This window comes from Podarcis cretensis (assembly GCF_951804945.1).
Source record: "Podarcis cretensis genome assembly, chromosome: 5".
In the NCBI taxonomy this organism is placed as follows: domain Eukaryota; kingdom Metazoa; phylum Chordata; class Lepidosauria; order Squamata; family Lacertidae; genus Podarcis; species Podarcis cretensis.
The window spans coordinates 50124455-50147838 of NC_137174.1; the positions used below are offsets into that span (position 1 = coordinate 50124455).

Genomic DNA, 23384 nt, shown 5'->3' on the forward strand with positions numbered 1-23384 from the left:
AGTTTATTATTTGCTTCCGATTGTCTGTTTTGCTCATATCCAAATAAAACTGAGTAGTCGGCTGATAAGACTGCAGCCCTACATCCACTTACCTAGAAACAGGCATACTGTATATGGGATTGTACTGTAAGGATGGGAGTGACCACTTGCTCAGAAGTTAGCTCCATTGAGATCAATGGGATTTGCTTTTCAATGCACTTGTATAGAGTTGCCCTGTAAGGCAGCAATTCTTTACACATTTAATTCAGAGTGAATGGCATAGAACAAAATGGAACTTATTTGTGAATAGACATAGGTTTGTGCTGTATAAATTATATGATCAATTTTAATTGAGTGAAAAGACTAGTTAGAATAGTGCTTCAATTTAAAGAAAAGAGTGAGAAACGGAATATGAACATGGGATTAATTCATGGTGGAGAGCACTTTTGTCTTTTTTTTTCACCTGCTACCTATCTGCCTATCTTACTTGGAAGCAAAGCTTTCTCTTCTTTTTCTTTTTTAAATGTAGTAGAACAAGCAAGGTAAGGGAAAGGGTTTTGAAGGTGAACTTGTAGGAAACTATATATTTTTTTTAAAAAAAAAACAGCAGTGAAGCTTTTCACCCTTAAAGGTCAAATGAAGAATATAGGCAAAAATGGAGCTTTAGGATGTCTTGATATACTTGAAAAAGATTGGTGTAAAATTAGGAGAGAGCATAATGGTACGCCTGGCTCAAGATGGAGGAGACATTTTCCAACATTTTGAAGATGATATTGCTAAGGGATCAGCTGGTGCCTTGATCAAGCTGTGAAAAAGTTGCTCCTGCTGGGCTTGGTAGACACAGGAACAGATTGTCAGTAAAAGAAGAAAGTTAAATATCTGTGGACTGCTTTAGACATTATTTTCACAGCACGATTGCTGTCAGAATGAAGCACCACATGGATCCCTTGTGTGTTGGAAGCAATGGTTTGTATTCAATGTACATCCTACTCAGAGTAGACCCATTCAAGTTAATAGACATAACTAAATGACATTCTTTTCAGTGGGAATAATAATAATAATAATAATAATAATAATAATAATAATAATAAGCCGCCCATCTGACTGGGCCACTCTGGGCGACTTCCAACAAATTAAAGCATCAAACACAGTAAAACATCAAACATCAGAAACTTCCCTGTACAGGGCTGCCTTCAGATGTCTAATGAACCAGTCAACAGATGCCCTGTACAAGGATTATCTCTTCTACTTTCCCTCTGCTCACCCCAAAAATGGCTCTGGGGAGGGGGTGGTCCAGAGAACCCCTAGAATAGCATGCAGCGGGAGGAGAGGAAGGATTGTTTCATCTGACAAACTGAAATGCTTGTGCTTTGCGTAGTGCATCATTGAATTCCTCCCTCTACTTAGACCTTAGCTGAATAGAACCCCATATGTCCCCTGTACTGTGGTTCACACAGTTTCAACTACAGCAGCTAGTCACTCTATTTTCAGAGGAGGTAACTTTCTGGCATGCAAGAAACTGATTAAGCCATGTGGGGAATCACTTCACACAAATACTGCCTGTGTTGAGCAGCATCTGTCTCATGGATGGGGACCTATGCGCCTCCAAATATTGTTTGGCTCCAATCCTCATCAACCCCAGACAGCATAGTCCAGTGAGATGGGACCTATAGTATGACAACATTTGAAAGTCCTATGTACTTCCCTTCTTCAGTGGCTACCAAAACTACAAAATGAACTTTTAGACACAAAGAGGAAATATGTGCAAGCAGTGTTAAAAATGTGCTGCTTGTAGAAAGGTAGACTACATTTGAACCAGGGATCTCCTGATTCATGACTCCATATATATCTACAGTTTTATGTTATGTATATCTTTGTTTTTAGTTCAGCAGGAATATTTCTCTCTCTCTCTCTTTCTCTCTCTATATGTATACCGTATATATAATGAAAAATATACATAAAGGGTTGCAAGTTAGTGGCCAAATAGTTTGGAAAACAGCATAGCTCAGGCTGTTAATGACAATTTTATTGTACATCTTAAAAATAAACAGTAAGATTTTTGTAAACATTTGCCTTGCCCAAAGAATGATTCAGTTTTATCTTGTAGGTTGCGAAAGTACCTCCATGCTACCATCTACATCTGAATCTGAATCAAAGAGCTGTAATCAGGTCATGTTTTTTCCTAATGTACTTTAGAACTCATAATTTACTTTTGCAGTCAGCCAATGTAAGCTTATGTTGTGTAACATCCTGTTTTCAGATAAACAATTAAAGTAGGTCAATGTGTAGATTATTACTAGGATAGTAATGGGCAATGGGCAATGTTTGATACTCATAGCGCCAAGTTCTAATGCAAACAAGCCCTTAAATCTTAATGTTTGAGAAGATAATGCATATCTCTCAGAAATGCTAAGTATTGTAATATTATTACAGTAACCTTTGCTTCCTTTCATATTCTTTCACATCACCTAGTCTTGTTATATAATTCTTGCAAATGTTATTACTTAAAACTTATGCATTGGGCTTTTTACCAATCCAGTCTAATAAATAAATGCCATTTCCCCCCTTTGTTCACTGGAGCAAATGCCTCTCTTCCCATATTTCTGTTTTGTGGAACTCCTACTCAGATCCAGTGTACCTGCCAAAACAGATTTCTAAACTGAAATGGATTCATAAATATTTGCAGAGTGTGTATATTGCTTTAGGACTAGGCTTATGTACTCAGTACTAGAATTGTATGAGCGATCCCTGTAGAGGATTTATTGCATGCCCAGTGTCTGATAGTTCCAGCATTTATTTTATTTCATCTATGAGTTTGGCCTCATCATCAGCCTAACAAAGACCAACATCCTGGGTCAGGATGTCGTTGTCACTCCACACACCAGCATTGGTGACCATGTGCTTGAGTTGGTAGACGATTTTGTCAACCTGGATTCCATCATAACCAGCAACCTCTCCATTGACATTGAGTTGGACATGCTCAACACGTAAGCCTGAACTGGACTCCTTGGCAGGTTTTGAATAAACATTCACAAACTTTTTATTGATAATAATCAGCTAAATAGTTTGAGGATCTATACAACTTTGTAACATGCAGAAAACAGCAGTCTCAGAGAAACCAAAGACTGGAACTGAGGGAAGTCGGGGGTGGGGGTAGGGGTTGTGTGGGAGGGAGGAAAAATAGGGGGAAAACAAGGATGATATGTTTTTGGATAATATGTTTTGTTTTAATTTTGAATAAAAAAACTTATAAAAAAATAAGCCTGGTAAACCTTCATCTTTGTATTAGGAAATGGCTCACCTCAGCAAAAAGCTAACGTTTAATACAAAGATGAAGGTTTACCAGGCTTATGTGTTGAGCATGCTTCTTTATGGAAGTGAGTCACAGGCAACTTACACATGACAGGAGCAATGCATCAGTGTGCTGTGTCAGGAAGATTTTGGGCATCACATGGCAGGACAGAGTCTCAAACAAAGATGCACTCTCCCAAGCCCATATTCCCAGCATGTTCGCACTTCTGTCTTAGAGATGACCGTGCTGGCTTGGAAGATGGCAGGATCCCCAAGGACATGCTTTATGGAGAGCTGGTCTCAGGCGCTAGGTCTGTTGGCACACCAACTCTGTGTTACAAAGATGTCTGCAAACGTAACATGAAGGCTGGCAACATTAACCCTGCCATATGGGAATCCCTTGCAGACGATTGCAGTACCTGGAGATAGACCGTCAGGTTGTGTGTCCACAGCAGTGATGAGAGGAGGAATGACTGCTGGAAGGAGCACAGAGAGAAGAGATGCCATGGTGCACTTGTAGTAGTAGCAAAACTGGATGCTGTCATCTGCCCCACCTGCAATAAAGCCTATCTGTCCCATATCAGTCTCTACAGCCACAACAGGTGTTGTAACTTTCCAATGGTTTGCCTTTACCCCTGAAAGGGCATTGTTCCATTGTCTCCCGAGACAGGCGTGTGCCAAGAACAACAAGGGGGTCAGAGCTTCCATTCAGACATTATCAGCCATCCTTGAAAACTGCTCAGCCAACCATGGATAGCTGCTCTAGAAATCTGCAGCTTGCCAATATGTAAGAACAGTAGCATTTGAACAACTGCCCACTGCTGCATAGTGTTATCTTTAGAAGAAGGCCCATGTGTGTCAAAGATATCCTAAACACTTGGCACATTTGAAAAGTACACAGCCAAACACAGAAAGGACCAAAATATGGATAAATTTTAAAAAGGAAGGGAGTGGCTTTATCTACACATAATGCTAAATAAATCTATGGCTTTAGCCTTAGAGTGTACAGTATGAGAAAGTGAGAAATGAGTGGAGCAAACAGAGAAAAATCAAAGGTGCTTTGTTCCTCTCCCATTTTCGTCCTGCTACCTCAGATATGCAGATGACACAACATTGATGGCAGAAAGTGAGGAGAAATTAAAGAATCTTTTGATGAGGGTGAAAGAGGAGTGCAAAATATGGTTTGAAGCTCAACATCAAAAAAACGAAGATTATGGCCACTGGTCCCATCACCTCCTGGCAAATAGAAGGGGAAGAAATGGAGGCAGTGAGAGATTTTACTTTCTTGGGCTCCATGATCACTGCAGATGGTGACAGCAGCCACGAAATTAAAAGACGCCTACTTCTTGGGAGAAAAGCAATGACAAACCTAGACAGCATCTTAAAAAGCAGAGACATCACCTTGCCAACAAAGGTCCGTATAGTTAAAGCTATGGTTTTCCCAGTAGTGATGTATGAAAGTGAGAGCTGGACCATAAAGAAGGCTGATCACTGAAGAATTGATGCTTTTGAATTGTGGTGCTGGAGGAGACTCTTGAGAGTCCCATGGACTGCAAGAAGATCAAACCTATCCATTCTTAAGGAAATTAGCCCTGAGTGCTCACTGGAAGGGCAGATCGTGAAGCTGAGGCTCCAATACTTTGGCCACCTCATGAGAAGAGAAGACTTCCTGGAGAAGACCCTGATGTTGGGAAAGATTGAGGGCACAAGGAGAAGGGGACGACAGAGGACGAGATGGTTGGATAGTGTTCTCAAAGTTACCAGCATGAGTTTGACCAAACTGCAGGAGGCAGTGGAAGACAGGAGTGCCTGGCGTGCTCTGGTCCATGGGGTCACGAATGGTCAGACACGACTAAACAACAACAACTGGAACTTAACTGTGGATAGGCTTCAAGTTACTTTTGAACCTTTGCTTGTGGTTTGTCTTCCCCAAATAACAAAACTTGAATGCCGGTCATGGTTTATTTGGATTAAGCCAGCTTCAGTGTTCATTGTTCAGTGTTCAGATTAAACACTAAACCAAACCATGACTTAGCTCCTAGTAGCATGGCAGCAGGAATGGGGGAGAAGCAAAGTGGCTGTGCTTTGCTCACTGTGCATTAGCATGCATTCTCATCCACACTAAGCCATAGTTTGGCTTAGCGTTACAGGTGAACCAGGTCCCTGTCATCAGTGATGTCTGGATTGGACAGTTCTAAACTTGGTTTATTGGGAGTTTGTTATGGGCAATTTCAGAAACAGATTAATTCGATGTACTGCAATATCCTGCTACTACCAAAATCAATGGTGCATTGCCAATGAATTTGATTGGCTGAAACCACAACTTAGTCCTTTGTTAGTAAATTTGTTTGTACTACAACATGCCACTGAATCAACTTGTTCCTTTGGACTGGAAATGAATTACTTTAAATTGTATTTTTTAGCTTCCCAGAAACTGCTGAACTCAGACAATTACAACTGAGCTATATCCACTTTACTATAAGCTAGTGGATTCCAATTCCTTTAAATCTAAGGGTGCTTCCCACAAGAAGTAAATCTTTTTTTAAAGTCACTAGTCTCTTTGTTAATAACATCCTCACTGATACTGCAAGTGTCCAAAAATTAAGTCTTTTTTCATTTCTTAGTACAGAAGAGTCTCATTTCTTTATGACATGAACAAGGTAGTGATTGGCAACCAATAATTTTCATCTGTAATTGAAATTATTGCTTTCTATTACTCTTCATTTCTGGAAAACTATCATTTGGATTTTTAAAAAAGCTTCCTATATTTCATGCTGTATTAACCATTTTTCATAAGTTTTTTAAAAAGGTATTAGCGATAAAAAGGCATCCTTACATCCCTATTTTTACTTTATTTACTTAAAAGTAAAGCAGAATAATTTCAATAGAAGGAAGAGCTAGGTCAGGGTTAGCTAACGTGGTGTCCTCCAGATGTTTTGACTACTATCAGGTCCAGCCAGAATGGCCAATGGTAAGAGATTATGGGAGTCCAAATTATTTGGAAGACACCATCTTTGCTACCCCTGGTCTAGGTGAATGTGCTGAATTTCACAACTTCATGACAGAACAACATGCTCTGTCTCTACCTTATATCTTCTCTTTGCAAATGAGGCAAAGAAGGCAAACTTGTGAGGAAATTTGTGGGTGAGGGGAGAGCTTTTACTCCTTCCTTTTGGCCAACACTTCCTCCTTCAACTCCCCTTGCAGAAACGTCCCCCAGCCACACGTGGAAGGGTTTTAGACCCATGCTTCATTTACTTGTCACAGCACTCTCAGGTGTATTTAGGATCACTCCCTTTTTGGAATTAATCACCATGGAAATTACTGGTACTTATTTCTAAGTAAATTGAAGGGCTCACAGGTAATATTAAACCGTGCATAACATTATTAGGATGAGTCACAGTACTTGTGTATTTCCCCATTCCCTTACCTCCTCTGCTGTGGCCATGAAGAGAGATCAGAAACTTGCAATACCATTTTAGATTAGCAACAGTTTAGCATTATGGCTGAGCTCTAAACTGTGGTAAAGCTTGTTTCAGCAAACCATAGTTATAAATGAGCACAGTTTGTCCAAATTCAGATGATATATAGAACTGTGTTTGATTTAAATAGAGATGAAAGCTTCTAAACTCCTAACGTCCATGCTTGGGCAGCAGGCAGTGGAGTGTGTGATCTTAGGGCCCCCTCGCTTCATTCTTGTAGAATTAAATTATGCTTTGCCTAAACTATGGCTTAGCATTACATCTGAACCAGCCTAGTGTATTTACTATCAGAGCACCAGATTTTTTTTTTTTTTTTAAATAATTTTTATTGCATTTTTCACAAAAAAGAACAAAAAAGCAAATTTTCACAAACATTACAAAAAGAAAAATTTTCACAAACATTACAAAAGAAAAGAAAACATAGACAAAAAAAAAAAAAAGAAGAAGAAGAGAAAAAAGGAGATTTTAACATATAAAAACATAAAAAAATCCCTCACTTTCCAATTATAACCTTCAAAACCTTATTTTCCTTACTTCCACCCGCCTCCCGATCTTGTATTCTATGTAATAATTAGTTCAGCAAGCTCAATCTTTGTTCATTTTGATTCTTGATCCCTCCCTTTATGCTCTTATTTAACTCAGTCACTAGAACCCCTTCTTTCCTTTTCAATGTCCTCAACATTCAAAGATTTTACAGTGTTTTTGTAGATAGACTTTAAACTTCTTCCAGTCCTCTTCCACCTGCTCTTCTCCTTGATCTCGAATTCTGCCGGTCATTTCAGCCAGTTCCATATAGTCTATTACTTGCATCTGCCATTCTTCCAGAGTGGGTAGATCTTGTGTCTTCCAATACTTTGCGATGAGTATTCTTGCTGCCGCTGTAGCGTACATAAAGAAAGTTCTATCCTTCTTTGGCACCAATTGGCCGACCATGCCCAGAAGAAAGGCCTCTGGTTTCTTCAAGAAGGTATACTTAAATACCTTTTTCAGTTCATTATATATCATCTCCCAGAAAGCCTTGATCCTTGGGCACGTCCACCAAAGGTGAAAGAATGTCCCTTCAGTTTCTTTGCATTTCCAACATTTATTATCGGGCAAATGATAGATTTTTGCAAGTTTGACTGGGGTCATGTACCACCTATATATCATTTTCATAATATTCTCTCTTAAGGCATACTTGCCGTGAATTTCATACCGGTGGTCCACAACTGTTCCCAGTCAACAAACATAATGTTATGACCAACGTCTTGTGCCCATTTTATCATAGCAGATTTTACCGTTTCATCCTCAGTATTCCACTTCAACAGCAAGTTATACATTCTCGACAATATCTTAGCATTGGGTTCTAACAATTCTGTTTCCAACTTTGATTTTTCCACCTGGAAACCAATTTTCCTGTCCAAATGATAGGCCTCTCTTATTTGAAAATAATGTAACCAGTCTCGCACCTTATCCTTAAGTTTCTCATAACTTTGCAATTTCATTTTATCTCCCTCCTGCTCCAGAATTTCCCAATATTTTGGCCAGTTAGATTCCATATTAAGCTTTTTTAAGGCCTTTGCTTCCATAGGTGAGAGCCACCTAGGGGTTTTATTTTCCAATAAATCTTTGTATTTCATCCAGACATTAAACAATGCTTTCCTGACAATATGGTTTTTAAATGTCTTGTACACTTTAGCCTTACCGTACCACAAGTATGCATGCCACCCAAAAACGTTATCATATCCTTCCAAATCCAAAATATCCGTGTTTTCAAGAAGTAGCCAATCCTTCAACCAGCAAAAAGCTGCTGCTTCATAATATAACTTGAAGTCCGGCAGGGCAAACCCCCCTCTTTCCTTTGCGTCAGTAAGAATTTTGTATTTTATTCTGGGCTTTTTGCCCTGCCAGACAAATCTAGAAATTTCTTTTTGCCACTTCTCAAAACAGTCCATTTTGTCAATGATTTGTAGCGTCTGAAACAAAAACAACATTCTTGGCAATACATTCATTTTGATAACAGCAATTCTACCCAGTAAGGAAAGTTTCAAGTTTGTCCAAATTTCAAGATCTTTTTTCACTTCTGACCAACACTTCTCATAATTATCTTTAAATAAATTTACATTCTTCGAAGTCAAGTTCACCCCTAGATATTTCACTTTTTTCACCAATATTAAACCTGTTTCTTCCTGAAACCTTTCCTTCTCTGCTGCTGTCAAATTTTTCTCTAAAACCATAGTTTTTGATTTATTCAATTTAAAACCTGCCACCCGACCAAATTCTTGTATTATTTCTAGTGCTCTTTTAGAACTAGGGATTGGCTCCTGTAACGTCAGTACTAGGTCATCTGCATAGGCTTTAAGTTTATAGTGTTTAACTCCGACCTGTATACCCTGAATCTGTTGGTCCCTTCTAATCATATTCAGCAAGACCTCCAGGACTGAAATAAAAAGCAAAGGGGAAATTGGGCAGCCTTGTCGTGTCCCTTTCTCTATCTTAACTTCTTCCGTTACTGCATTATTCACTATTAATTTCGCCTTCTGTTCTGAGTAAATCGCGCCTATACCGTTTCCAAACCTTTCTCCAACCCCCATCCCTTGCAAATTTTTCCTCATAAAGCTCCACGAAATATTGTCAAAGGCTTTCTCCGCATCAATAAATATTAAAACAGCTTTTGTATTTATATTAACTTGTAGCTTTTCTAAAATATCAATTAAGTTTCTCGTGTTATTTGACAATTGTCTGCCTGGGAGAAAGCCAGCTTGGTCTTTATGAATCATTGTTGCTAAAACTTTTTTCAATCTTCTAGCTAAAATATCAGCAAAAATTTTATAATCCACATTAAGTAGGGATATGGGGCGGTAGTTCTTTAGTTGTGTCTTTTCTATCTCATTTTTCGGTATAAGCGTGATGTAAGCTTCTTTCCACGACTCCGGCGCTCTTTTCCCTTCCATAATTTCATTGCCAACCTCCATTAGAGGTTGAATTAAATAATCTTTCATGTCTTTGTAGTATTTGGAGGTTAGCCCATCCGGGCCTGGAGACTTGCCTAGTTGCAGGTTCTTAATGGCACCTTCAACCTCCTGTTCAGAAATTTTGTCGTTCAGTATTAATTTATTCTCTTGAGAAATTTTTTGTAATCCATTTGTTTCCAAAAATTTCTCGATTTTGATCTCATTCTGTGGCCCTTGTGAATACAGTTGTTTAAAGTATCTCTGGAAGCAGTCTTGAATCTCCCGTGGGTTTTGTATATTTCGTCCATTTACTTCAAGATTGGTAACAGTATTTAATTTCTGTCTTTTCTTCAGCTGCCAAGCTAGCAGCTTTCCACATTTATTGGCCGATTCGAAGGTTTTTTGTCTCATTTGTTTAATTTTCCATTCTATATCCTGGTTAACCATTTTCAAATATTGTGCCTGATGTAATTTAATTTCTCGTAGAATGTCCTGTGACTTAAGTTTAGTCCTTAATCTCTTCTCGCCTTCTCTAATTTTCTCTAAAATCTTTTCTTTCTTCTCCTCTTGAAGTTTCCTCTTTATAGCATTTTGCTGGATCAAAAACCCCCTCATTACGGCTTTACTTGCATCCCAGATTACTCTTTTCTCCACGGTAGTCTTCAAATTTATCTCAAAGTAGTCTTTTAGTGTTTTTTGGGCCTTTTTCACAATTTCAGAGTCTCTAAACAAGGTGTCATTCATTCTCCATCTAAAGGAACCAGTGGGTGTTAGTTTCATATCCATCTTCACTGGGTTATGGTCGGAGCAGATTTTGGGGCAGATTTCCACCTTTCGAATCTTGGGTGCCATCCCTCTTGTAATCCAAATTTGGTCTATTCTAGTCCAGGTCAAATTGGCTTCAGAGAAGAAGGTCCCCTCTCTACCTAGGGGATTTTTAGTTCTCCAAATATCAATCAAGTCCATATTGTCTGTCAATTCAAAAAAGGTCTTTGGTAGTCTTCCATCTTTTGTGACTACTTGTCTTTCAGATTTATCCATATATGTCGAGACAACGCCATTCATATCTCCCATCAAAATGATATTTCGATCTATAAAGTCCATTAACGTCTCATGCAGTTTCTTATAAAACTCTGATTTCCCCTCATTAGGTGCATAGACTCCAATTATTACTAATTTCTCTCCTTGGAATTGTATTTCAATTGCCACAAATCGTCCATGTTCATCTTTAAGGAGAAACTTTGGTGATAATTTCTCTTTTGCGTAGATCACAACTCCTCTTTTTTTTACTTTGTCTGATGAAATAAAGTCTTGGCCTAACTTTTTATTTATCAATAATTTCCTTTGGAGTCTTGTTATATGTGTTTCTTGTAGGCAAATTAGGTCCAGTTGTTCCTTTTTCAGAATATGAAAAATCCTCTTCCTTTTGCTGGGGGAGTTCAAACCTCGAACATTCCAAGTTAACATCTGCAGAGACATGTTGTTGTTATTCTGATGTTCCACCAGTTGCTCCTAGAAGTTGCTCTTGGTTTGTCGGCGGTATCTCTTTCCGTTGGTCCAGTCCCAAGAGAGTTCTTCCTAAGTCAGGTGGTCCCAGTCCTAATATTTCCGAGTCTTTTGTTCTGGCCTCTCTTTGTAATTCTTCTCCAAAATTTCTCAGAAAACTCTCTTTGTCTTCCTCTGATCTTATCTTAATTTTCTTTCCTTTAAATGTAAACGAGAGGCCTTGTGGGAATTCCCACCTGAACAAAATTCCGTTTCTTTTTAGCAGGTCCACCAAATTTCCGTAATTGTTTCTAAGATCAAGCAGGTATTTCGGGATATCTTTAAAAATCTCAATTCTCACCCCTTGGATATCGAGTGCTTTCTGGTAGTGTAGACTCAGTATTTTATCTCTTTCCTCTTTTGTCCTTAGAGCAATCAAGCAGTCTCTCGGCCTATTTTTCCTCTTAACCCTTCCCAATCGAAAAGCACTCACTATCTTAAATTCTTCTTTCTCTGGATCCAGGTCCCAGCACTCCTCAAATTCCGATGTCAACAGTTCTATCAAGTCTCCTTCTTCTATTTCTGGGACCGATCTAATTCTCAAGTTGGTCTGTTTCTCTTTAAGTTCAATCAAAGAGAATTGTACCTTGTATTCATCCAATTTTTTATTTATTGGTGGTATCTTTTGTTCTACTGCCAATACCCTCTCTTTGGCTTCCTCCGCAGTCTTCTTTGTCTCCTTAGACTCCTGCACCAGTCTGTCAATCGCCTGGGTGTTAGAATTCACATTCGTCCCCAAATCATTTACTTTTTGCCCCAGGTCCTTAATAGTTGAAGTATTTTGATCAATCTTAGCTGTCAAATTTTGCAGAGCCGATAAAATCTTGTCTAATGTTGCAGAATCTGATCCTGTTCCTTTTGATTCTTCCCTTTCTGTGGCTTGTGGGACAGAGAGTCCTGCTGATGATGTTCTTCTATGCTGGAGTTGCTGCTGTGCCTGCAGCTGCTGCTGTTGTTTAATTTTTGCTCTTGTTGATACTTTATCTGGAGGCTGAAACTTGTCTGGTTGTTTCTCTTCCATTGCTTGCCTCTGAAAATCAAGGTCACTCACACAATTCCCAAGCTTCCTTCTTAGCTATAAACAATAGCAGCTGCAGTGGAAAATCCCCAGCTATAACACAAAGTTCCTCTAGGGGAGCAGAATACCAGGTTGTTTCTTCAATGATTGTTAAACAGTAACTTCATCAGCTCCCCAGTTATCTTTCCAATTTGTTGCAAGAGTAAAAGAGTAAAAAAGTTATAAATTTGGAGGCTCCCTTGATTGTTACCAGTCCTTCTAAACATTCAGTAGCAAAAGTTACAATGTCCATAAACAGTACTTTCACAGTAGCCTTGCATTTATTTAAGACAGACCGGCAGATCAGTGTTAAAAGTAAAGTGGTGGATTTTCTGTCCCCCCTTCCCTACTTGGGGGGGGGGGTTCTTTTGCTCTGACAGTGAAATTTAGCTCTTTATATAAAACAAGTCAGTGGTTCAAAGTTCCCTTGTCCCTTGCTTTTATTCTATTTACAGGATCGGCAAAGCGGACTTCCTGTTTGCACTTTGCCGATTTCAGGTCCGAATTTTAAATTCAAGTTCAAAGTCCCGATCAAAGTTTCTAGTTTCAAGTTCAAATTTCAAGTTCAAGTTTCTAGTTTCAAGTTCAAATTCAAATTCAAAATCAAAGTCCAATACTTGGTCTTAACTTTGATCTTTCCAAGTTCCCAATTCTTACTCACGGATAGCTGTTTTAATCCGATGTTTCACAGGAAAAAGGCCAGCGCTCTCCGGTAACTGCTATGCAGCTTCACTCCGCAGAAGTAGCGATCGGCTCCAGCACAGCGCTACACCCCCGCTCCGCTCCGGAGCTCTTTTCAGGGCTCCTTTGACAGTTCGGGGGGGGCGCAAAGCGTGCCCGCTGAGCCCCACGGCCCCAGGCTTCACCCGCCTGTGGGTTTTTTGAGGGTCCTCCGCTTCGCTGTAGCGGTGGACCCGATTTCTGCGGAGCTTCCCCCTCCGTTTCAGAGGGTATCCGCCATTACCGATGGCGCCGCCAAGGTACAAAATAATGTATTGTACAAAATAATGTATTGTTGCAAGTGAATATTTTATTCAGCTTGGCTAAAATGGAAAATTGTATTTATACTTCTAGAAGCTGTGATATGGCTTTGTAATAATTGTGTCAGATTATATGGAAATTTATGTCCATTGCAATTCAAGTGATTGATGTGAAATGTCAGTGAAGAACTTGTCTCATTGTGCTTTTCCATATTAAGAGGCTGTTCAGTGTTTCAAGATTAAGGGAAATGGAATGACTTTGTTAAGTAGTAAACTGATACTTTTTGACATTTAAAAAAATCTATATGGTTTCAAAACATTTAACACTTGAATAACTTGATGAATGTCTCTGAAAATCACTGGGAAGTGCACCTACCATTTTAGTTTTGCTTCAGAATGAATTAGAGTCCTTAGCATTTCTCTAGGAGGTAAACAACTTTTCAGCAGATGTTTTTTGTTAAGGGAAGCAGCTCTTTGTATTGTGATATCTCAATTTCTGTCTTGCATCCAGGATTTTATATAATTCCATCTGTGGGAAAATACATTGGCTCTCTTCCTCTGTAGGTTATTATAAAAGTGAGGATTTTTGAAAACCCTTGAGTTTTCTGTCTATTGTGTTTGTTCGTAATCACACTAACACCTGTTTTATTACTGTTTGGCAACTGTGCTAAAAATGAATAGACACCCGCGAATATAACTACAGTATGTTCACAATAAGCCCCTTGATATTTGACTCATTTTGCCCTGTTTATGCATTGAATAGCTGGGCTGTGCCATAATCGGCCAGGTTAAAAGGTGGCAACCCTACTGTGTATGCTTGTGTGAGAAACGAGCACTGTGTGTGTCTGAAATATTTTGCAGCTTCTCCTTTGTTTAAATTAACAATGCACCTTTCTAATATGTTGCCCTATTTTGTTTACCACCTACTACTTTGGGTATCAGCCCTTTTCACACAGCTTGAAGTGAGTGCATGGAAAGAAAGCTGTTGGCATTGCACCTGCCAGCCTCACCCTTAGGTAAAGGTAAAGGGACCCCTGACCATTAGGTCCAGTCGTGATCGACTCAGGGGTTGCGGCACTCATCTTGCTTTATTGGCCGAGGGAGCTGGCATACAGCTTCCGGGTCATGTGGCCAGCATGACTAAGCCGCTTCTGGCGAACCAGAGCAGCGCACGGAAACGCCGTTTACCTTCCTGCCGGAGCGGTACCTATTTATCTACTTCCACTTTGGTGTGCTTTCGAACTGCTAGGTTGGCAGGAGCAGGGACCGAGCAACGGGAGCTCACCCTGTTGCGGGGATTCAAACTGCCGACCTTCTGATCGTCAAGTCCTAGGCTCTGTGGTTTAACCCACAGCGCCACCCGCGTCCCAGCCCCACTCTTAAGTACCATGTATTTTGTCTGTACAAGGGTTTGTACACCTGAAATCAGTAAGTTTTGTATGTAAGAGAACTCTACTTGTCATTTTTGCAGGGTGCAGTTTTTACCCTGCAGTCTACACTCATTAGGATGAATATGCACAGCAGTGTTGGATCGGCGGGGAAGTGGTTGCAGGGGTGACAAAAGGGGGCACATGCCTTAGGCAGCAGGTTTAGGTGGAGCAGCAAAATCACAGGCTATTATTTTGATCTGTCCAATAGCCTTCCCTTTTGGGTGTGCCTTTACGCCAAATTAACAACACTGCTACGGAGTCCCATTAAATGGGGTTCTGACTATGTACAAGACCACTCCAAGGGTGAGGAAAGAAAAGCAAGATGCCCGGTGGGTGGCCTGTTCTGAAATATGTTCCCCACTTTAAAACAATAAGGCTGGCCCTTAAAGCCTCCAGGTGGTACATTTGTTATCCTGCTGTCTGTGAGGTGTGGTGGTCCCCCCCCCCAGACTACCAGATCTGCTGGGGACTTGTGAATAAAGTCTCTGCAATCCCAAGGAGAGATAAGAAACCATTGTAGTCACCAGTGCTGTCTAGATGTCTGATCTCACAGAACCCAAACCAGGGCTATTGCCTTGGCAATATTTAGAACCAGATCCACCAACTGCTCGTTTCCTCCTGCCTCTGAAGGCCTGTGTGGGTCCTGGATGGAGACAGAGAGATGATTGCACAGTGTCTGGAATATCACAGTTCTTCCTTCCCTGTCTCTCCCTCCCCCTTGTGTCCACCCAAATGAGCAGTGGTACTGTCAAGGCAGGATTTTGGAGCAGATGTTCAGGGTTCCATTGAACAGGATGAACAGGACGCCCCCCCAACACAGCAGGACTGCCTTACCAATGTTTTAAAGTAAACAAAGGAATATACTGTACATTACCATCTAAAAAGGGGACGCAGGTGGCGCTGTGGGTTAAAGCCTCAGCGCCTAGGGCTTGCCGATCGAAAGGTCGGCGGTTCGAATCCCTGCGGCGGGGTGCGCTCCCGCTGCTCGGTCCCAGCGCCTGCCAACCTAGCAGTTCGAAAGCACCTCCCGGTGCAAGTAGATAAATAGGGACCGCTTACCAGCGGGAAGGTAAACGGCGTTTCCGTGTGCGGCTCTGGCCAGAGCAGCGAGGTCACGCTGGCCACGTGACCCGGAAGTGTCTCCGGACAGCGCTGGCCCCTGGCCTCTTAAGTGAGATGGGCGCACAACCCCAGAGTCTGTCAAGACTGGCCCGTACGGGCAGGGGTACCTTTACCTTTACCTTTTTACCATCTAAAAGGTGTCAAGGGTGAAGGAGTAGGCAGATGTATAAGGTGGTATGACCGGGGGTCTCCCAAGAGCAGGAGGCCTGCCTTGCCACATTCTGAAGTGAAATAATACACATTACTTTCCAAAGAACTCCCACACACCTCACAAAGCTATGAAGTCCAAGTCACCTAAATGCACATTTTTAGGAACGAGGGGCAAAATTCAAAATCCCCATCTAGCATTACATTTAAAATGACACACTCCCAGCTGCTAGTAAACCAAGATACTGAGAATGACAACAATAAGCACAAATTGTGTTTGTGACCTATTTTTGGAAGGGCCCCCCTAGAAATTCCTTGGACAGCACTCCACTTATCTTTTGGATTGAATGAGAAGGTCACCAGTGGTGAAATCATACAAATTCAAAACCGCACCTGGGTGAGGATGGCCCAGGAGTGTAAGACTGCCAACCGAAAATAGATCTCACACTCTCTTGCCCTTGTATTTTCTTCTTACTTCATATGAATCAACCTTAAACCCCCCCCCCCATATAATCCTGGTCCTTTTTCAGATGAAAATGAGGGCACCACTAGATGCACCACTAGCAGGCAGAGGAATTTTCAATGAGACCACAGTGCACAGGAGCAGAGGTTTAATTATTCCCTCCCCAGCTACAATTCCAACAAAAATCAAAGCTCTTTTCTAGGGCCGATGACAGAGGAAGGGGGATCATTACTGGAAAATGGTTAAATTTCCCCAGCACACTGCAGACCAGATGAAATCAGCGCACTCTGTATCTGCAATCTAACAAAGCAAAAGAAAATGCCTTGCTGTGCTTCCTGGTGATGCTTTTAGCATTTCATCTTGGTGGTTTCTGGACTAGCCATCAAACCAATTCAATTCATATTTAGAATCTGGAATATAGTTATCATAAGGCTTTGGTATGTACATACGGCGTCAACATGGCTTCAGCATTCTGTTGATGGGACTGCCCCGAACATAACTCAAGAACAACGTTTTAATGCCTTTTGGTTTCAATACTAATTTCTGTTTTATTTTGAACAAGAAACAAATATTCTGAGATAGCAATGAATGCAATGTGACACTTCTTTGGGGGTTTTTGCTGAATATCCTGAAATCTGTGTCTGACTATTGTAATTTCCTTTTGCTGAATTGAACTATTGATACTGGAAGCATGACCTCTTTTGTGACAGTAGATCTTGACTGAAGAATGCTCCATTACCTCATTAGCACAGCATGGAAAGAAGAAAAATTGGACTATTCATTGGCAGTCATGGTGGATGAGAACAGGAACTAAATACATCTGGGCATTGAATGTAGCTGAAATGTATGGTTTATGGGTTCAGACCAGGTCAACTCCCAAAAAGAGCAATATTTTCTCTGGAGAAGACAGGCATCCCAATCCACAAATGGTGTAAGCTTTCAATGCAAGGGGACTGTAGGGCAGGGAGCCAAGAGGAAAGTGAAGCCATTGAAGAGGACTGGGTGAGGAGCCATGGATGACAAAAGATGATTTAGTGCTACTGGATTCTGGCCTAACCAGTTTGTGGATTGCAATCTAATAGAGAGGTTTCCCTGAGCCAGGCTACAAAAAAAATATATTGGGGGTTCATTAAAACCTGACTCAAAGGAGAGCTGATTTTTATAAGTCCCAGCTGGATCAAAATTTGAGCCAGAAAAGAATGGTTGACTTTCTCAACCCACCAGTTTCCCCCTGTGGTACGTAATGGAGCAGTACTGCTTTCCAGCTCTTTAGCTACATGCAGGTAGAATGAGCCTCGTGCTACCTCTCAGAAAGGGGTCATTTTTTCAAGCCCTCAGTTTGACGAGGAAAAATCACCAGAGCTCTTCCATATCTTTTTCAGAAGAATTTGTGTAAATTCTGAATCAAGAGCTTTGGAAAGCACACCCATCTTTAAAGTCTTCTCCTTGTGCTTTAATTCAATTTGACATTTGAATCCCTTCTAGAAATGTGTCCAGAAGGCAAGCCTTTCAAATCTGTTCAGCACAAGGGTCTTAAAAAAATCATTTGTAAGTTCATACATTACTATAGTTCTTTTCAAATAGTAAAAAAAGAAGGCTCATCACCATATCACATGTTTAATATCATATTAGTTAGAATTGTTATAAAATTAGATATTCAATTATAACATAGAGAAAAAAGCATTAGGTTGGATATGACCATCGTATTTTTTTTAATCCAAAAATGAATGAACAGGATTATTTCTTTATGCATTTATCACTTTGTGGGCTATAATGACCTCCAGGTCCAGCTATTAGTGACTACCAGTGGTGGGGTAGTGGTGCTTTCCTGGCCTCCCATTGTTGGCATTGCTGCGGCTAATAACAGGACCTCAATCTTTGATTCTTAAATACACGCGTGGGTGACTGTGTCTTCATGTCTGAATTTCAGTGGTTTATTTCAAATACAGGTCTCTGCTGGCACACATCATCACGCTCTATGCATAGGTGAAGCATCAGTTTTGAGAAAAACATCACAGATAAAAACAAACCAAGTATTATTTATCAGAATAAGCACTCTCACTATGGCTATTTGAGTCCATTTGATTGTCTGTTCTGCTTACTTATGTGAGACACACAGAAATAAATCTTGTTTTATCTCACTGGAAATACTTTGTTTTGGTAGGGAGGAGGAATAGGAAAAGGAAACAAAATTGTAATGAACAACAAATGTTGTTTTCTTGTCCAATCATAACACATTCTCATTCAGATTTCTGTATATAAAAATTACCTGTGTGTGACCTTCTCTTTAAATACAGTAATGTAGAAGATGGCACTATGCGATTAAAGTTTAAAATGTATATGTATTTATATTGGCTTTTGCCATACATCTGTATGAATGATTTTCTTTATCTGATAATAGCTACATTACCCATCTAATTACATCTCCCTCTCCCTCTTGTTTTTGATAAAAGAAGGCATCCATAACTGGATATTTAAAATTGAGGTTAGTGTTGTTTTTCATTGATATTGCCAAGTCATTCAGGGTATTACAAAGAATAAAAGGAATGGTGTCCTTTTATTAAAGAACAAAGGCACCTTCATGTAACACCCACAAACCTGATCTCCACTATTATTCCACAATGGCATACGTGAGCTGGCATTCTGTGGAAATTACTTCACCCTATAAAAGGAAAGCCATCTTGGATTTTGGGATGGTGAAGAGACAAATAGTATGTTTGACAGTCAATTCTTATGTAGTGGGAAATCTTGGTACAGAGGTCCTCCAGGCCACCAGCAGCACCTACGCGTTGGAAGCTGCGTAAGCAATGCCACCCCACCTGCACTCTTCTGCTGGCTGCTACTGATTTACTGTAATCCATAGGAAGTAATCCATAGGGATGCAGGTGGCGCTGTGGGTTAAAGCCTCAGCGCCTAGGGCTTGCCGATCGAAAGGTCAGCGGTTCGAATCCCTGCGGCGGGGTGCGCTCCCGCTGCTCGGTCCCAGCGCCTGCCAACCTAGCAGTTCGAAAGCACCTCCGGGTGCAAGTAGATAAATAGGGACCGCTTACCAGCGGGAAGGTAAACGGCGTTTCCGTGTGCGGCTCTGGCTCTGGCTCTGGCCAGAGCAGCGATGTCACGCTGGCCACGTGACCCGGAAGTGTCTCCGGACAGCGCTGGCCCCTGGCCTCTTAAGTGAGATGGGCGCACAACCCCAGAGTCTGTCAAGACTGGCCCGTACGGGCAGGGGTACCTTTACCTTTACCTTTTTATAGGAAGTGCAGTCAGGGAAGAAGGTATTCCCAGGACCACTGCTTGAGTAGCACATTTAATCTCCATGGTTGCAGCTCAATGGAGACAACAAATTGTGTGCGCCTGTCCATCATTACAATTTCTTCTTCTTCACAGAACTCCTTAGACTATGTTGCAGAACAGGGGGACTATGACGAAAATGGACTCTGTTTATTTGGATTCAGCTTTGATAGGAACTGTTGTTTATTATATGGGAATGCATCTCCTACTTGGCTGTTGGGGAATTATAGGTTTAATGTGCTATACCTGACCTACCCTGAGGCTCAGTTCAGAAGGCAGTAGAACTTCATGGTGGATGTGAGAGATGGCACCTCTCTTGTCTGAGGGTGGAAAAATTAAAAGGCTCCTAGGCTTCCCGTCATCTGTAACCACCAATTCTTTTCCTAGAATACTCTTTGAGAAATGCTGCTTTAGTTACTGATCCATAATGGAACCTTTCCTCTTATCTGATAACTGCAAAGTTTATTCAGGAGTCTGTGTCGAGGGATTTTATCGAAAGCTTTTTGAAAGTCTAAGTACACAATGTAGACTGGATTAGAGCTATCATATGCTTGTTGATGCTCTGCAAAGAATTCTGAAAGGTTAGTGAGGTAGGACTTACCCTTGTAGAAGCCAAGCTGGTTCTGTTTTAGCAAGACTACTTTTTTTCAAAAAAAGAAAATACAACAGATATAAAGCTGTAAAGTAAATCAACGAATATGCCTCCTAAACAATTCAAAACTGGAAAAGTAAACAAACAGAAACGTAGGTAAAGTAGAATCCGAACATGCACTGAACTAACACATGAATGAATAAATGAAAGATCCATCTTATTTAAAGCACTCCCAATGAACATTTAAAGCACATGACATATCCCAAAGAATCCTAGGTATCAGACGTGCTGCCTTGCCCCCATGACAGTGGGTGCCCGGGGCTTGCTGACATCACGCATGCGGTGGGAATGTGCGCATGCCGTCAAATAGAACCTTTGAGGTCTGGGCCCCTTCATAAAAAAATTGTGGGTGCCCGGGCACCCAGGGCCCTGCATAGTTGGTGCCTTTGCTGGGAATTGTAGTTTTCTCCTGACAGAGCTGCAGTCTCCAGCATCCTTCACAAACTATAGTCCCCAGGATTCTTTGGGGGGCGTCATGTGCTTTAAATGTGATTTGGACATGCGTTAAATGTGTGGTGTAGACCAGCCGCTAATCATAATTAAAAATTGCATTAACCATAAATATTACAGTAAAGCAGGCATGGGGAATCCCTGGCGCACAGACCCAATTAGGCCTTGTCGGGGCCCAGTTGTGGCCTGCAAGGCCATTTCCCCAAGCCTACATCCACCTTCTCCTCACCTCGCAGCATATAGTCTCTTGAATCCTTCATCCAGCCATTTCTTCCTATCTTTCAGAGTAATCAGGGCTTGTTCTTCATTATGCCTGACAATTCCATCTTTAACAATGCTTTCCACAAGTTTCCCAAGAACAGATGTTAACCTAACAGCCATGTAATTTCCCAGATCCTCCCAGGGTCCCTTTTTGAGAAAAACTGTGTTGCATTGGCCACATTCCTGTCCTCAGGAATGGTTGATTGAGTAGTTATTAGTAGCTCCACAGGACTTGAAATACTGGATAATATTGCGTGTGTGATCCCATTTCCTCAAACACATATGCAGCAGAAAGGAAACAGATGTCATCCGTTTACAAATGCCAAATTGTGCAACACCACATGTATCCATAATGCAAGAGGTTTTGAAATAGCATGAATACACTGCTAAAGCAAGCTGATCATATGAAAACCCAAGTTTTAAACTCTATAATGGGATTGGCCTGCCTTTTTGCCTGACAGGGGGAATCTATATTGGTGCCCATAGTGGCTGGAGCCAGAGCCTAAGTCAAAAGTGTTCTGGATTGCTCCTTTTGTGGTGGAATTACACTGAAAGGAGAGCACCATAATTTTGTTGTTGAGAAATGACAAAAATTGTGAGAGGGACAAAACTCTTGGACATAAAAAGCCCTGGAAAATGCTATAATACAAGAAAGCTTCCGCCTCCTCATGGACCATCTAGTCTAACGGATCACTGCAACTCATGAGGCTGTCTCCACGTATGGCATCTTCACAAAGATTAAAGCAGCTCGCTGAGTCACTTGAGAATGAAAACGTTAAACTTACATTGTCCAGAAATGCTCATGTAAATTTAAAAATGTCCCCCACATTCTGTCAAACAATAACAATCAGATAATAACAGAAATAACAAAAGAAAAGCTTCATATATGAAACCATGTACAGTCCCACATCACCACTGATGGGATATTCCCTTCTACATAATGAGGACTTCCTCACTCGAGTAGGTAGATAAGTTGAATTTTTGTAGAAATTTTTTAAAAATAGTTTTTGTTTTTGATTCTTTTGGGTGGGCATATTTCAGTCAACCAGATGTCAGTGCAAAAGAGGTTCACTTCAAATTTAAAGAATCTGAGCCCAGGAATTTCTGTTTTAAGTACCAGAATGGAACTTCTGCATAACAATCTACTCTGGGTCGTCGTCGTCCGCCCCCCCCCACACTACTTTCTTCATATCAGCAGTATAATTTTGGGGTAGGGTGGGAGTGTTGTAATTGTTGGGATTGTTTAAAAAAACTGGGAGTTGGAAATCCTTGTTGATCGACGCGAAAGAAAGAGGGGGCTTTGCCCTGCCAGACCTAAAGTTGTACTATGAGGCCGCAGCTTTCTGCTGGCTAAAAGACTGGCTACTTCTCGAGGACACTGACGTTCTGGACTTGGAAGGTTTTAACAATGCTTTTGGATGGCATGCATACTTATGGTATGACAAGGTTAAGATCAATAAGGCCTTTAAGAATCATATTGTCAGAAAATCAGTGTTTAATGTCTGGATAAAATATAAAGACTTATTGGAAAATAAAACTCCAAGGTGGCTTTCACCGCTGGAAGCTAAGGCCCGAAAAAACCCCAATATGGAGGTCAAATGGCCAAAATATTGGGAAATACTAGAAAAAGATGGAGACAATTGGAAATTGCAGAGTTTGGAGAAAATGAAGGATAAAGTGCGAGACTGGTTACACTACGCTCAGATTAAAGAGGTTTTTAAAAATGACAAAAAGCTAGGGTTCCAGGTGGAGAAATCGAAATTGGAAACAGAACTGTTAGAACCTAAGACTAAGGTACTTTCAAGAATGTATAACTTGCTGTTAAAATGGAACACACAAGATGAAATGGTTAAATCGGCTATGATAAAGTGGGCACAGGATATTGGGTACAACATTATGTTTGAGGACTGGGAAAGGTTGTGGACCACTGGGTTGAACTTCACTGCATGTAATGCTTTGAAGGAAAATGTAATGAAAATGATATATAGATGGTACATGACCCCAGTCAAGCTTGCAAAGACATACCATGTGTCTGATAATAAATGTTGGAAGTGTAAAGAAGCCGAAGGAACATTCTTTCACCTCTGGTGGACTTGCCCTAGAGTGAAGGTTTTCTGGGAAATGATTTATAATGAACTGAAAAAGGTATTTAAGTATACTTTCCCCAAGAAACCAGAGGCCTTCCTCCTGGGTATTGTCGGCCAGAGAGTGATAAAGAAGGATAGAACTTTTTTCCTGTATGCAACAACGGCAGCAAGGATACTCATCGCTAAGCACTGGAAAACCCAAGATCTACCCACA

The 23384-nt window shown here is 40.8% G+C and overlaps 2 protein-coding genes across 3 annotated transcripts in view; one reads left to right on the top strand and one right to left on the bottom strand.

Moving 5' to 3' along the window:
• The window catches only part of HSPA12A (heat shock protein family A (Hsp70) member 12A), a 320123-nt gene that overhangs the window by 175207 nt on the left and 121532 nt on the right, over positions 1-23384 (top strand). The gene's annotated exons all lie outside the window — the stretch shown is intronic.
• The window catches only part of LOC307216431 (pancreatic lipase-related protein 2-like), a 195371-nt gene that overhangs the window by 77527 nt on the left and 94460 nt on the right, over positions 1-23384 (bottom strand). The gene's annotated exons all lie outside the window — the stretch shown is intronic.